The sequence below is a fragment of the Meleagris gallopavo genome, chromosome 1 (genome assembly GCF_000146605.3).
Source record: "Meleagris gallopavo isolate NT-WF06-2002-E0010 breed Aviagen turkey brand Nicholas breeding stock chromosome 1, Turkey_5.1, whole genome shotgun sequence".
NCBI classification, from domain to species: domain Eukaryota; kingdom Metazoa; phylum Chordata; class Aves; order Galliformes; family Phasianidae; genus Meleagris; species Meleagris gallopavo.
In genome coordinates, this window is record NC_015011.2 from 116644051 (window position 1) to 116658579 (window position 14529).

At 37.6% G+C, this 14529-nt stretch overlaps 1 long non-coding RNA gene across 1 annotated transcript in view; it reads right to left on the minus strand.

The window, feature by feature from the left end:
* Positions 1-14529, minus strand: part of LOC109370631 — a 42881-nt gene that overhangs the window by 22505 nt on the left and 5847 nt on the right. Inside the window, exon 2 of the long non-coding RNA XR_002120912.1 lies at positions 10819-10906. This is a non-coding gene — a long non-coding RNA (uncharacterized LOC109370631). The remainder of the gene's footprint in view (positions 1-10818; positions 10907-14529) is intronic.

Here is a 14529-nt window from a genome sequence, read left to right on the forward strand (position 1 = left end):
TTTGCCAACACAAAAGCAGCAAAAGCTTCACAGTCTTCATAGTAGATTTGGTTATCGTTACCCTTTATTGCTTTTTTTGGACTGACACAATAGTACTCGATTTTGAAATAGGTACAAGATAAGGTAGATGCAATCAATTTAGTCCTCAACTACTAAAAACAGAAAATGCATGGAAAATATTTCTAATACAATTGATTACAGGATTAAACAGTGTCAGCTTTGAAACAATAAACTTGATCAATACAATACAGGCTGTGTGGTAAAGATGTCCCATAAGTGAGGACGTCAGAAAACTGAAGGATATCAGGGAATTCCTAGTCTGCAATTTACAGGTATAATCGAATAATTATTGGAATAATAAAACACAAATTGGCAGCTATACAGATCTGTTCAAAACTCTTCCTCCAAACTACTCTCCACAAAAACCAAGCAACTAAACCCTTTAAATACTCCCAAACCAAAAGAAACTGGAAAGCAGATAACATTCTCCTCTGCTAACAGGCAAAGAATTAAGAGCATGACACATTTACAGCTTTCCTAGTCTGATGCTTTATCATATCTTTGATTTTAAGAGGTCTAACAGGGGTTTGGATGAAAAAGATACGGGCTGTGGCAGTTATACATTTCTGGAACAAAGGCAGGGTTGAAGAGCAAGAGGAAACACATTTCTCTCATCTCACTGCCTAAAATACAATAGAAGGCTGCTCTTAAGTTTTGCAGCATCCCAGCATTTGCACAGGTAGTCCTTGACAGCTGACATATAAACTTAAGTTTTAAAATTACACAGTTTATAAATAAAATGTATATATATATTTAACAAGTGGACTTATAAGTGGAATACGTTGTTTTCTCTGAGTTTCTTTCTGCTGAGCTGCTCCAAAAAAGTCTCCCATCATGGCTGTTCCTCCTCCAGACTGCCACAGCCCAGGGAGCTCTACCCTTAACCCTCCCCTCTTCTGCAACCTCTTCGCTATTGCTCAGCAGCCTCCTAAAAATCATGCTGCTTTAATTATCATCTCTGAGCAGATGAGTCACAGAGCCCTTGTCCCTTCTGTTCACACTCACAGTTTAGAATCTCCTCCTGGATATTTGCCACTAGCCCTAGCACAGTATGCTGAAAAGCTGAAATCACGTTTTTCCCAAATCCTCCCTACTTCCTCCTTCTTTGCCTATCTCTGTCAACAATTCCACCACCTTATGTCCCACAAGCTCACAACCTGGGTGCCATTTCCAACTCCACTTCCCACACAAATCCTGTCGATTTTCTTCCCACTGCCATTCAGAAATATTTTTTCTTTTCCACTTATGCTGCAATTATTCAATCCCTGCAGCTTCTTGACACTGAGTCCATGGCGTTCTGCTCTGTTATTACTCTCTGCCTCTCTACTTTTAACCCAGAGCTCACCTATGTCTGCAGCAACCCATGCTGTCCTCCCCCATCAGAAACATACGTAAAAAATGACAGAGATGGGAGAAAGCAGATTGGTGAGTACACACCATTTAAGATACTAATAGAAGAGGAAAATATCCCTATTGTGAAAAATATAATGCCAGCTATTAAATAAATGCCACATAAGAAGATATTCTCTATGCAACCTACACAAAAGCATGTAAAAGTCTAGAGTCTTTCCATGATTTAATGAAACTGCAATTTTTTTTTTTTTTTTTAAAGTTTCACAGCCCTTGTGTACAAACTAATAGCAATTACATAGCTTCCTGAGTACAAAGAATTGCTTTAACGTTATTTAAACAATCTGCGTGGAGTGGCACCTATCACCATAGCAACAAAATGCTTCATGTAAAAATTTAACACAACTTACATAAATCACCCACAGATCAAGGAACTACTGGGAAAAACTGCTCTCTGGATTAATAGAGATGCAATGTGGGCACTGAGCTCTTTTCTTCCACATTTCTGAAGTCATTTTCCATTTCCATTTACTTCTGCCTTTCGTTCTATGAAAAGCATCATCTTGCTTTCCCTCCAGATCCGGTCACATACTAATTCTTAAGTACCATAGAATCACTGAAGTTGGAAAAGACCAGTAAGATCATCTAGTCCAACCATTAACTATATTTTAACATATAATTACATTTCTTCCAACACTGTTTCCAAAACAAACTGGCAATCTATTAGGTCAGAAATCCTAGCAAGCATTTCATCACTGGGTAAAATCACACTGACACTTGTTCATCTATCTTGCTAGATTCCAAGTGCTCACACAGTTTAAATTGAATTTCACTTCAGGATAATTCTTCTACTCTAAGACATTCTCAATAGGTAAAAAGAATTCACTGAAACTATCAACAAACAAGAGATTGACAACCAGGGCAAAAATGTTGCTAATGAGAAAAAAAAACAAAAACAACAACAACAAAGTAAAAGCACACCTTGTTCCACACTTCTAATCCAGATAAATTAGTGTCAAGCATTCAAAATGAGCTGTTTTATTACTGACATGCAAAATACAGTTTCTAGTGGAAGGTGTTCTGCAATTCTTTTCAATATCACCTGCAAAATCATTTAGAGGTAAATAATTTTAGGTTTTTTACTTCTGTTCTTCCTTTAGGATTGCCAATAAAAAGAACTGTGGTTTATAAAACATAATTGCAGCAAAATACTTCATGATGCATAGTGCCTAGGTGGTTATTCTGCCAACAGAGAAAATAACTGAACTTGAGAAACATAATGGTATTTAGGAAGATGGCATTTCAGGCTCAGCTATGACTCAAACATTTTACACTGGATAATCTGAAATTCTTCGTGTGTTTTTAATGGATTTAAAGAAACAAACACAAACGTATCTCACATGACCTCCCTGAAATAAAGCTTGACCTTACACTTTTCATGACCAAAGCTTCCACTGGCTTCCTAGCAACGCAGTTTCTGTAATTCACCAGGCTGAACTGAAATCCTGCTTTGTAACACCTGCTTACAGACACTACGCTGTCTCTGGAAAAGGAAAATCAGAGTTTCTGAAGCAAAAGTAGTGAAAACCAAGACTGCATTTTTACTGATCTGATTAATATAATCTTAATCCATCATCTTTAATGATTAAATTCAGCTTTTGCAAAGAACTACAGAAGAAGCATGGCATATCTCCTGTTTGCCCCTAGCTGAATGGAAAACAGCGATGGCACTCTACAAGTACAGGTGTAGTGCCCATATACATCAACTTAAGGAAATAAAAACAAAAACAGGTTTTATTTAAATGCAAGATATGAAACACCTGAAAACACTTTTCCCCTACATCCACACTTGATCTCAGTTTTCATGGACTTACAGCCACTTTCCATCAAGTATGAATGAATCCAAGCTGTCCTTGACTCTTTTACTATCACCTTACCTTGACCCATTCAGGCTCTTTTCCTTATAAAAATTCAACAACTACACTGGTTTACCAGAATATGCTGAATCAAAAAGAGTACCCTTTCTTCCTCAAATTATTCTGCTTTTTGTTTCATTTTTTTTCCCCATTGAGTCTGTTAATCTAAAAGAAAATCTTCTAAACAAATAAAGAATAAGCCAACACCAACACATTCTTATTTTCTAGTCACTAAGCTTCTTATGTACTCAGCAATCTTTTTTTTTTCTCTCCTCCAACCATGAGGCAAATTATTTCTGATAGAAGTTCATATCCCTATATACTATTATTAAAGTTTTAACCTTTGATCTACTCCCTGCCTAATTCTATTTAAAAAAACAACACTCCAAAACATAAATCAAAAGACAACAATCTACTAGTAAGCAACTGAAGAGAAAAAAAAACATTATAGGAAAATTGCAGAAATAAGCCACCACAATCAGAAAAGGGCATCTATGCCCACTAGGCATTTATTTATTTATTTTTACATTAAATTACAAATGAAATTTTCTGTAAAAGAGTGCTACTCTTACTTTGAAAAGGAGGAAAACACTGCTAAAGACTACAAATTGAAGCTGCTTTGATAAACAAAAACTGTTTTCGTATTTGAAGCAATCCTTTAAATTCCTCTTTACCTTATACATAATACATTGACTTCTACAGGTGAATAAGTAACCACATGTGATAATATGCATTCTGAAACACCACTGTTTCTGAGCACTGCTTTGAACTTTATGCAACAATAAATCTTGCTTATCAACAGCACTTGGAGGATACAAGGTCAGTATAAATTTCTGTCAGCATGATTTTCAGTAAGTTTTAACATTCTTATTGGAATATCATTTTGATCATATGTTCAAAAGGCAGATACTGCCTTGGTATTGTTTTCTGGTAGGACTTTTTTGTTCAGTTTTTAACTTTACACCACACTTCTTTATCTACCCAATTGCACACTTATCCTCCTACTTGTACACTTACCAGAAATGGGACAATTTGTATAAACTGTGTACTATGCATACATTAAATTCCAAAACAGTAGACTCCTTTTTATTTAAAAAATGGGCAGGGATTATTACCAGTAGAATAACAAAGATTTCCTGAATGCATTTGTTAACAAAGTTGAAGTAGAAGGAAGAACTTCAAAAATTTAAATTAAAAAAAAAATTAATTTTCATATACAGTTTTGCTTCTGAACACCAACAAATGCATAACAGGTGTAATAAGAAGCCAATCAAACAATCACACTACTTAACTACTGAAGCCCTTTTATTAGTTAAAAAAACCTATGGTAATTAGCTACTTAGCATGACTTTAAGTTCAATGTTTTAAAACCATATTTAGCAAGTCCTTAAAGTCCTTAAGAACTAGGATGACAAAAAATGAGGAATCATGATAGAAAAGAGATTCTTTGTAACAACATTACTATTACTAAGGATATTAACTTCACTTACAGTATATTTGATACTATCCTAACAATGTTAATAGAATCATTCCATATGATACGTTTCTATTCTGAGTCTTAGGCTCCCAGTACAAAGAGAGACATGGAACTATTAATCAGAGGGCTGGAGCACCTCCCCTACGAAGACAAACTGAGGGAGCTGGGCTTGTTCAGCCTGGAGAAGAGAAGGCTGCGGGGTGACCTCATTGCAGCCTTCCAGTACCTAAAGGGAGCCTACAAACAGGAGGGGAGCCGAACTCTTGAAAGGGTAAATAATGGCAGGACAAGGGAAGTAGTTTAAGCTGAAGGAGAGAAGATTAGTGGTGTCAGGGGAAGTTCGTTTACAGAGAGAGTGGTGAGGTGCTGGAGCAGGCTGCCCAGAGAGGTTGTGGGTGCCTGGGGGTGTTCAAGGCCAGATTGGATGGGGCCCTGGGCAGTGTGGTCTAGTATTGAATGTGGAGGTTGGTAGCCCTGCATGTGGCAGTGGGGTTGGAGCTTCATGATCCTTAAAGTCCCTTCCAACCTGGGCCATTCTGTGATTCTACTGGAGACAGTCCAATGTAGGGAGCGACTAAAGAGCCCTAAATTTAATAACCCATCAGAAAGGAGAGTGACATTAAGAGTGAAACCCACAGGAAGTACTTGTCCAACAATATCTTACTGTCTTAAGGGGAAGAAAACAATAATCCTAAACCAAAATAAAACAGCATAGAAGCATAGGATGTGAATGCAAAACAGGTTACAATAATAATTTGCAGTGTCCTGACTTTATAGTTTGAATAAAGAACTGTATTTCTGCTATTTTTTTTCTTCATTATCCATTGAGTACTTACAAATGGGGGGAGAGGGGACAAGAAATGCCTTAATTCAATGAAGAAACTTTGCAATTAGCCTTAAAACATGTAAAGTATTACCAACAAGCCAAATTAGTTCCAGCTTCCCTCCCCCCAACTTGACTTCTCATTTTTGGTTATTAATTCTTAATGTTGATTATAAGCAAACAACACAAAAATCAGCTTTGAATCCTGCAAGTGTTCAGTTATTGTAGGGAATACCAGTGTTTTATTTTTAAATCTTATGAATATCTTTGAAAAATTCAAATTATAAGAAAATGTACAGACTATTTCCTCTTAATACACACTTTATAAAAATCTATTCTTAACTAGTGTTACAAACATTTGTAAGATTGTCTTTTTAAGGTTTTTCATAAACTCAAAAAAATTATAAATTAAATTACAAATTGCTATAAATTAATGAAATACTATGAGATACTTCATGTACAAAAAAATTGAGTTGTAAGACAAAAAACCCTGCTAAGGTGATATCAAAACATTTTGTTTTAGGCATTTAGCCTTAAGAAAGTATAATGAGGATTTTCAATGTGCTCAGTGATCATACAAAAGAAAAACTCAAAGACAATTTGAAATGCTATGCTGGAACACATTCGTTTTAAGTAGAGATCAATCCACATGTGTTTGGGGCTAGTAATGGAATTTTTCATTATCATTCTTCTGACTACAGCTCAATTCAGTACCAAAGGATGCTTAAATTTAGGCACATATATGCTCCTTTTGAATTGAAAGTATGGATTTCTGTACTGGATTGCTTCCTGATTGGGAAAGCATGTCAGTTTTGGAAAAGATAAGACTTCTTTTCTCCAAAAATATTAAATAGTAACATTTGGTCTATTTCATTTCACACTGAAAAACATACAGAGAAAATTATTTACCTAAGACCATAGCAAATCAGTAGTATCATGAATGAGGATGACTTTTAAAAAAAAAAAAAAAAGAGCTGATACTCAGTGGCTTCTGGGAAATACTGCAGTGGTTCATCTTCTAATCTCCTTCTGATTAACAGTGAATACTATTAATGAGAAATACAATTATATATATATAATTAATTTCATTGTTATATAGTTAATGAAAACAGTTCAGATGATTCTTACTCCCTCTAAAAAGCTGGACAGTGAGTCACAATTACTTCTGTGGAAAACAAGCAGTTTGGCCAAGGGCAATACATGTCCTGTATGCTTCCTGTCCTGAAGTACTGAGCCTTTTTCACAGCTCAGTAAGGGCACAACTCACCATGGGACAACAGATTAAGAAACACTTTGCACAAGAGCTCTCCATCCCTCAAAATAAGAAAGCAGACAGAAGAGGCAGGAAACTGGCATGGCTTGGCAAAGATCTGCCAGTCAAACTGAGGAAAAAGAATGGCAAGCACAGGCAGTGGAAACAAGGACATATCACCTGCAAAGATTACAGGGATGCTGTTTGGACGTGCAGAGATGGGATTAGGCACGCATGGAACTGAATTTGGCAAGGGATGTTAAAAACAACAAGGGATTCTGTAGGTACATGGGTAACAAGAGACAGGCCAAAGAGAGCATGCCTCCTTTGATAAATGAGAAAGGAGAACTGGCAACAACAGATATGAGAGAAGGCTGAGATACTCAGTGAGTTCTTCGCCTCAGTTTTCACTGGCAGCCAGGATTCTCATATTTTTCAGATACCTGAACCTCATATCCCTTTCTTGGTGGGAACTGGGGGAGCAAACTCCCCCCACACGGTAAAGGCAGAGCAAGTCCGAGAGCCTCACAAGACTGGATACGTACAAGTCTATGGAGCCAGACAACATGCATCCGAGGGTCCTAAAGGAACAGGCCAATGTGGTTGCTGAGCCATTCTCCATCATATTTGAAAAGCTGTAGCTGTCAGGCAAAGTCCCTGATGACTGGAAAAAGGGAAACATCACTTCCATTTATAAAAAGAGAAGAAAAAAAAAGGGAACAACAGACTGGTAAGCCTCATCTCTGCCTGGGAAGATCATGGAATAGATACTCCCAGAATACATGTTGAGGCAGGCATGCAAGGGATAAGCAGGTGATCTGAGACAGCCAGCGCAATTTCAAGAAGAGAACGGCATGCCTGATCATTCTGGTGAACTTCTGTGATAGAGTGACAGCACTGCTGGACAACGGAAAGGCACCTGATGTCATCTACTTGGACTTCTGCAAGGCCTTTGACATGGTCCACCACCACATCCTTATCTCTAAATTGCAGAGATACTGATTTGAAGGGTCAAGTATTAGGCGGATAAGGAATTGGTTGGAAGGTCACAGCCAGAGGGTTGTGGTCAATGGTTCTATATCCAGATGAAGGCCAGGGATGAGAAGTGTCCCCCAAGGGTCTGTCTTGGAATCAGTACTCTTTAACATCTTTATCAATGACACAGATAATGGGATAGAGCGTACCTTTAGAAAATTTGCTGATGACACCAAGTTGAGTGCTGCAGATGATACAGCAGAAGGAAGGGATGCCACCCAGACAGAGAGGCATTTATAAACTGCAAAGGCGGGCCCTTGTGAACCTAATGAGTTCAACATAGCAAAGTGCAAGGTTTTGCACTTGAGTCAGGGTAATCTCAGATAAGTACAGAGACTGGGAGAAGAACTCCTTGAGAGTACCTCTGCTGAAAAGGGCTAATGGTTCCTAGCAGGGTAACATGAGCCAACAGTGTGCACTTGTAGCCCAGAAAGCCAACAGTATCCTGGGCAGCATCAGAAGAATGGTGGCCAGCAGGACAAGGAAGGTGATTGTTCCTCTCTACTCTGCCCTCGTGAGGCCCCATCTGGAGTACAGCATTCAAGTCTGGGGCCCTCAACTCAAGAAAGAAATCAAGCTTGTGGAGAAGGTACAGAGGAAGGCCATGAAGATGAGAGAGGGCTATAACACCTCTCCTGTCTAGAAAGACTGAAGGAGCTGGGCTTGCTCAGTCTGGAGAAGGCTGTAGGGAAACCTCATTACAGCCTTCCTATAGTTAGAAGAAGATTAGAAACATGAGGGAAATAAACTTTTTACATGGGTAGAACATAATAGGACAAGGAGGAATGTTTTTAAACTAAACAAGGAAATATTTAGCCACAACATCAGGGGGAAGTTTTTCACTGAGAGGGTGATGAGGTACTGGAACAGGTTGCACAGAGAAGTTGTGGACGTTCCATCCCTGGAGGGGTTCAAGGCCAAATTGGATGGGACCCTGGGCAACATGATATAGTACTTGACCTAGAAGCTGGCAACTCTATGTGCAGAAGAGGGGTTGGAACTTGATGATCCTTGAGGTCTTTTCCAGCCCAAGCCATCCTGTGATACGATTCCATGAATAGCCAGCCACAAAAACAAAGGCCTGTGGTCTTCTTCCACAGCCATTGCTGCTGGCATCTCTGTTGCAGTTTGAGACAGAATGAAGATGAGAAGCCTGGCATTGACTGCAGAATGGCCAAAGCACAAGACTAGCAAGACACCCCTTGGTTCTTGCCCAGGCACCAAAATGCACCCTTGCTAATGTGATCTGTGGGGAGGGAGCAGCCCACGTTCCATTTCCACACCAAAAGAACATCAATTATATTTGAAGGAAAAAAAAAATAATAATTAAAAAAAAAAAAATCTTCATTTTCCAAATTTGAACACAGAGGACTAGCAACACTGCTCTTCTCTAAATCAGAGAGGAGGCAAACCCAACTAATATTTGGTATTGTATGTATTTATAAAAGCATCAGAGAAAAATGCATTGTTTTTATAAAAAGGAGACTAGTGTCATCAAACAAACTCACACTAAGGGGACATAGGAGATCTTTAGCATAGACCAATTGAGTGACAATAGACCGATACTTTTAAAAACTAGAAAAAAAATTCTCCCTAGCACTCTTAGTCCTACCCAGCCCACCTTCTCCCACTTCTCTAATCTCCAGTTTCTTAAGTGCACTCACTTCTGCAAAATTCTCCGTATTGGCATTGGCCCTTCTCTCATACTCTTGCTGAACCATCAGGAGAGCCAAGTCTCATCCCTCTGCACGATGGGCACTGTTGTACTGCATGCATCCCTCTTCTTCCCCTCAAGCACTGCCTGTTCCAGCACTGAACTGCAGCCCAAAGCAAGTGGATATGCACACAGAGGGAGGGCCAGCAGTTCATAACAGATGGCTGTGACCTGCCCCTGCAGCCAACAGAGAAGAATTTATCCTGACATTTATCTAGAGAAAAGGAATATAAAGCCAACAAGCTGCTTCATAATCTCAGCTGAAGGAGGATAATTTGGGTCCAATAAACATTCCTTGTTCTGCTAGAAATAGTTGCATTATCTAATCTTAGTGGTCTTTTCCAACCTTAGTGTTTCTATGAAATAGAACACCAAAAAACTAGTAAAGCAATGGTATAAGATAGTACCACATCCCTCCACAGTTATCAATAGTAGATGAATTGTAACCTCAGAAATACTTGCATCAGAGTATGGGATGATGCTTGACTGAACAGAGCTAGTTTAATTTCCCAGGTTATTTTTCCGGCATTGAACATCAACATCAGAATCAAGTTCTAGCAAAGGAGACTTTTCACTTCCCAGCAAAGACAGAGATAGTTCTAAACCACATTAGTGAGAAGAAACAAAAGGATGTGGTAGGTTCCTTAAAATGTACTCCAAAATGAAGCCCATTACACAAGTGTTTCTCAGTGTTGGCCTCTATTTCTTAAACAAAGTATGCGCAGAAGTGCATACAGGGTATTCTAGCCTAACAGGGACATAATATCTCTACAGCTGTCCAGATGATATAAGCTGCATGAAGCAGCACTTAACAAAGCTCCTCCACACATACATGCACACTATGTCAATGTGCTAGTTAATGAAAATTTCAAGACAAAATATAAGATTTTAAGTATAAAAATTATCAATTTGACTATACAAATTTATAGCAATGCTATTCAACTAGAGAACCCAAGATGAATTTCACTACTGAGATAGGCATGGAGGACATGAAAAATGTGTACAGCACAGCCCACACTACTGATTATAAAATCAGGAAGCAGAATTTTTATAGAGCATTTACAAAGCACTAGTATTTCCTTCTTATTGTTAGACAATAATATAGACAAAGAATAATACAAGGCAGTATGCACAAGGTAATGGCCTTTTACTATTACAAAAGATTTAATTTCTAAGTAGATGCTCACATACCTGTTGTACAATTGTTGTCAGCTCCAGACAGAGTTGTATTACATTATTTCTTGTTACTGAGTAATCTGTCACAGCAGCAAAAGGTGATCTAAAAAGAAAGAAGGAAAAAAAAATGTTAAATGACACTTGTTTCAGTGGTTCGCAATGAACTTAGTGCCCATAGGACTTTTTTAATGCTGGCATCTCTGTTGCAGTTTGAGACAGTGATATTAAAAGCACAGATAATACTAAAATCTATTATTAAAATTGTAAATTGCAGGATACATATCCATGGATATAATTTCTCATAGTCTTTCAGCGCATTCCTGAACTACTTTCACACCCCTAGAAAAAACATCCCACATTCCTTCTGCAGTTGTTTGGGAACACCATTATCAAGGTGCCATTTTCACCTCTCATATGGACAGTGCGCAGATGTGAATCGCACCAGGAAAGTACTTCACTAATTCACTGGGATTTCCAGAATCATGTCTGATGTCTAATATAATTACTGGAGGAACTCAGAAGAAATAAAAACTTTATCCAAATGAGAATGCCTTTTAGAGCCATAGATGAATCAACACTCAAAAACAGCTACAAAGGCTAAACTGGAGGCACAGCTTAACATCTCCCCACACTGTGACACAATCAGAAGTAATAGGTGAAATGAAAAATGTAATTCAGCACTTACAGAAGTCACCTACATGCATCCTACACCTTAAACTTCATGTCAGAATGCTTTAAATGCTTGTCTACCTAGAAGCTTGCTTATTTTCTGGAGGCACTGCTAAAACATATTTGGTTTTAGAGGCTGGCAGTCCTTTGATTTCTGTGTTACAAATCTGTCTTAAACTATAAACTCAACTTGATCTATTCTGTGTATTCAAGAAGCAGCCAAACTAGGCAGGGCTGGAATTTTCTGCAAGTAAACAGTTCTACTCCACTAGTGTTGCAAATGAGGCTTTTACAGACATTATTACCATCACAAAGATGGCATATCTCCATAGTATACCTGCTTCAAACATTTAAAACAAACAAAAAAAAAAAGGTGGCAAAGTGTTGTGTGGAATACAATGTCTGAATAAACTAACAACAGCTCATGCACTATGCCCAGATCACTATTTTAAGAGAAGTGGCTTTTAAATAATCTGGATCACTTGTACTTTCCCAATTGTCACAAAATCTCGGAGCATTTAGACTCATAAAGAGCTCCGCAGAACTGTTAGTATCCTAACTTCCTAATCTAAACCTAAAGACAAATTGCCAGTAGAAAGAACTCTGCTATAAGCATGTCCAATTGAGAACTACGGATACAGTTCTACTGATTCTTAGTAGTTTTCTAAAATTCTTTTCTATGTGCGGAGTTACTGAACTTTTAGTACAGGTAGATTTTGTCAAGAAGCCCATGTGAATTTTATCTTGTTCTAATGCCCTCTTTCTTCTCCAGAATTTTCAATCCAGCCCTGATGGTTCAAAAAAATGACATGAACTCTGAGGCACATGCTCAAGACAAGCAGTTTTAATTTGACGTAATACATTATACAACAAAATATATTTTTTCTACCCTTATTTTCTAGGGAATTTAAAAATAAAATTACAGAAATAAGAAACCAGGCAGAGTTTAAGAACCATATGAGCAAGCAGACAGTAAAATCTTGATATATATAGCATGTAGATAAATTCTGAAAGTTGCCTGACAAAAGCCATTTGACACAGAGCTATAATCAAAATTGAAAATGCAAGTTTTAAGCTGTACAGTACATACAAACTATAGAGAAGGCTTACCTACAGTTACAGAGTATTATTAAGTTCAGGTGACATGTGAGCTTATTAAAGGATGAAAGCTGACTGTATTTCTTGGTTATGAACCATAATTGTGTTTAAAAGAAATAAAATAGTGCATTAGCCAAAATGTACAAAAACACTTTTTTTCCCCGTTTAAAATTGTGGCTGTCGAGGTTTGAAATCTACCTGAAACCTTTATTTAAAAAGGTCATGTTAACTTATGAACTCATTTTTACTTAAAATGAATGAAATCAAGCCAGCAAATGGCATTCTTTTACTTCAAGTATGGATGTTAATACAATTTGATCCTCAAATTACACAACTGGAATCTATTTGACATTTCAAAGCCTCCAGTATTGCTCTAAACAAAATCGCATGGTAGGCTTTGGCTTCTAAAACTGTATGATTTTCTCTCATACTTTTACAATTTAGTTGGTTTCACGGTTCATGAGGAAAATAATGACAGTTTTACGATCATTGCTCTTAGTGAAGAACGTTAGAAATGCCCAAATAAACTTCGTTGACATTAAAGAGGAGGCAAAGAGACTGAGACATTACTCATTTTTATTACACTGAGGTTTACACAGTGCAGATTTACTGAAAACAGCATGGAAAGAAGTGACACATGGGTGGCAGCAGAAGGGAGAAGCTTCCTAAGAAACATAATCCTTATTAAAATATTTTGAGAAGTGATTAATTACTTGGAAGGATGACAGGTCCTTGTTTCCTATGGAAGAGGTAAGCAATCCTCAAGCTACCTCCTCTCTAATTCTCTGCAGCTAATAAACGGACTCTCACATGGCAGCCTCTGCCAATGCTTCTATGGGATATTGCTACAAATTGGACTACTAAAATTGAAATTCCCTCTCCACCCTCTCCCCAATTCTGTCCACTTCACAGGAGGTAATCTGCACACACATGGACTACTGCAGTATTCAACTGGGATAGTGGCAAAGACAAAAGCCTCTCCAAGTATATTTACTGTCAAAGGATAGTTACTTTGGTATTATATCCTGAACCTCAATTTCAACCACGAAAGTCCAGCAACACTTGATGTAACAAAGCAGTTTCAACATATACAATAGAAAAGTCATTATGGAATTGCTGATTTCATAATAGACACACTGTGAAACACCAAAAACTCCTCTTCATTAATATCTGATTTTAAAATGCATTGTTTTAATACATTACAGAATTATTGTCAGATCAAACATAAATGCAGATAAATCCTACATACACCTTTTCAATTGGCTACTGCAGCACCTTCTTTCTCAAGACTACAAAAACATACCAAGTTAGAGGAATTCCTTGTTTAATCAGACCACTTATCTCCACTTTAAAAATATGTATGTATTTCTTAAGTGGTCTGAACCATTTCCATCAACCTGTAGATTATATTATTTTCTTTCAAAAGTCTTTTGAGTCCCTTGGAACTTCAATTCTCAGGTACTTCATATGATTTCACTGAAGCAAATTTCCTGTGAATAACCACAATATTCAACATGTGTTTTGTTCAATTTAGCGTTCTTTAAATTAAATAAGAACTAAAAAACTATCAAGGCTATTTGTTGTCCCACTTCCTGCTGTGGCATGATCCTCTGCCTTCCACTACCTTGCTTCTCACAGGCTTTTCAAAATCTTTTCCGTATACATTTCCATATTCATTGAACCCTTTACTCAGTTTCCTCTTAAAAATTCATTATTTCTTCCCTCAAAAACTCCTGGAGATCCTTTTCCTTTGCAACACCCACATGAAACACCTTTATAACTCCACAGCACATGTATGTTTCATGACCATGCATGCTGGTGACGAGGGAGCCTCTTAATTCCTCCATTATGCGAACCCACATTGTAAACATCACCTTGTAAGACTTCATATATTCGTATTCATGTGTTTTAGACTGAAAGCCACTTGACAGAAAGTGTGTTATTTGTGGGGTGAATCAC